This window comes from Populus nigra, chromosome 2, assembly GCF_951802175.1.
Source record: "Populus nigra chromosome 2, ddPopNigr1.1, whole genome shotgun sequence".
Classification (NCBI taxonomy): Eukaryota; Viridiplantae; Streptophyta; class Magnoliopsida; order Malpighiales; family Salicaceae; genus Populus; species Populus nigra.
In genome coordinates this window covers 4564368-4566867 of record NC_084853.1, presented here as the reverse complement: position 1 = coordinate 4566867, position 2500 = coordinate 4564368, and positions in this window count along the sequence as shown.

The following is a 2500-nucleotide window of genomic DNA, read 5'->3' as shown; positions in this document are numbered from 1 at the left end:
CAGGCACGGCGGGCAGTGTTGGAATCGGCAGCGCCGACGAAATCGGCAGAATCGGCAGCGCAGATTTTTCGACGAACACGGGCTGGACGGTGGACTGTCCAGGCCAGGCAGGAAAATTCGTCGAGGGGACACGCTGACGAAACAGCGCTGGTTCAGACACGGTGGGCGCAGTGTTGGAATCGGCAGCGCCGAGAAAATCGGCAAAGTCGGCAGAATCGGCAGCAGGTGCTGGCGATGAGTCAGGACGGACTGGATAGTCCAAGGCTCGATGAGAAAGACCGCTGGTTTAGACACTGGGGCAGTGGCAGCCCGCGGGGCAGTGTCGGCAGATTCGGCAGCAGTGTCTGCCGATTCGGCAGCGTTGGCTTGTTGGCGCGGGGGGCCGATGCGAGTGGGGACTTGGGCAGCGGGCAGTGAAAGCAAGAGTTTCCCCGATGCTGCCGGGAAAAACGCTCCCCGGGATGGCCGGGTGAGATGACCCGGCGGCCCGCGACGGGTCATTCAATTCCATGCCCCGTCAACATAACTCCCGATGTACTGTTTGCTTTTTCGGAAGAAGAGATCCATCCCCCCATCCTCGGCCAGCCAAAAACGCTCCAATTAATGGCCGGGTGAGATGACCCGGCGGCCCGCGACGCGTCATTCAAATCACTGCCCTATCGGCTACAACTGCTGATGGGTGGGATTAGAGGCCTGCCATGGTGGTGAGGGGCGGCGAGGACCGTGAAAGCTAGAGTTTTTCAGAGGCTGCCGGGAAAAAGGCCCCTCGGGTGGCGGGGTGCGAGGACCAGGCGCGTCATTCAATTCTCTTCCCTATCAACTTGGCTCCCGTTGGCGGGATTGGAGGCCTACTGTTTGTTACAGGGCTAAAATCGTCAGGGGAAGAGCTGACGAAACAATGCTGGTTTGGATGCAGGGGGTAGTGTTGGAATCGGCAGCGCGGACAAAATCGGCAAAGTCGACAAAAAAGACTGTTGGCCTGGACATCGGGGCAGCGGCAGCCATGCCGACAGGGGGGGAAATCGGCAGCGCAGATTTGTGCAGCTGCAGGTTCGTCGGGGAAATCGGCAGCGCAGATTTTTCGATGAACATGGGCTGGAAGATGGACTGTCCAGGCCAGGCAGGGAAATTCGTCAAGGGGACACGCTGACGAAACAGCGCTGGTTTAGACACGGTGGGTGCAGTGTTGGAATCGGCAGCGCCGACGAAATCGGCAAAGTCGGCAGAATCGGCAGCGGGTGCTGGCGATGAGTCTGGACGATTTATAGTCCAGGGCTTGATGGGAAAGACTGTTGGTCCAGACAATGGGGCAGTGGCAGCGCGGATTTGTGCAGCTGCAGGTTCGTCGGGGAAAATCGGCAGCGCAGATTTTTCGACGAACAGGGGCTGGGCGCTGGACTGGCCGGGCCAGGCAGGAAAATTCGTCAGGGGGCCACGCTGACGAAAACAGGGGCTGCGGAGTGGAAAATCGGCAGCGCAGATTTTTCGACGAACAGGGGCTGGACCGGCCGGGCCAGGCAGGAAAATTCGTCAGGGGGGCACGCTGACGAAAACAGGGGCTGCCGCGTGGAGTGGCAGCCTGCACGCAGATGCGAATTCGGCAGCGCACGATGGCTTGAGCAGGTCATGGGTTCGACTTGGCGCGATCTGAAACCTGGACGAGGGACTGTCGACGCTGGACGAGCCAGCGCGGTGGCCTGTCGTGCCCCGTTCAGGGGGGGCCTGCCGCGGAGACAGCCCTCGCGGGCTCGACAGCGCAGGCCAGCGTCCCCGACGTCGCTGGCCGCGGCAGGCGAGCTGCCGGGGTTCCCGCATTCCTACAAGAAAACGTCGTGCTTTCCACATGAAACCAATCCAGTAAAATCAGCCATATTTTTATGAGGCTGCCCACTGAATTTGGGGTCATTCCGGGCCGGTTCCTAGTTTTGCGGATTTACTCGATTTCTAATGGTAGGAAAATTAAAACAAATACTTCCCGACCTCGAAAAATTCTGGAAAAATTAATAAAGTTGGATTGGATTTTTGCCAACCTCTGTGCAAAATTTCAGCTCAAAATACCAAGAAATGAATTTTTTAGAGGGGGGGTGACAGCTGGGACCTAGTAGTGTCTCCCCCTGCCAGAGCTTCAATGACACTTATTGCTCTTTAGGGGGGTGCCCCCTGACTGGCCATGGGGCGCGCTGGCCTGGCGCCCATAGGCCTGCCGCGGGGGATATGTGGGCTGTTGCTAAACTCGGACTAAGGTGGGGGGCCTCATGGCCCGAAGTATTGCCGGCATCGATGACCCGTTTTCCGGCCGGCGACGACCCGATTCCGGCCACCGTCTTCGGGACCCGCTCCAAGCCGTCGGGCGCGTTGGGGCTGCTTATCCGCGGCGTGGGCGTGGCATTCATTTGCCGTGCTTGTGCCAAGGTGCTGGCAGCTGCTGCGCGGCTGTCTGCTTGCCGCGACGTCACGGCGGCGGTGGCCGCTGCCCCTGCTCGCAAGTCGGAGGCCTGGC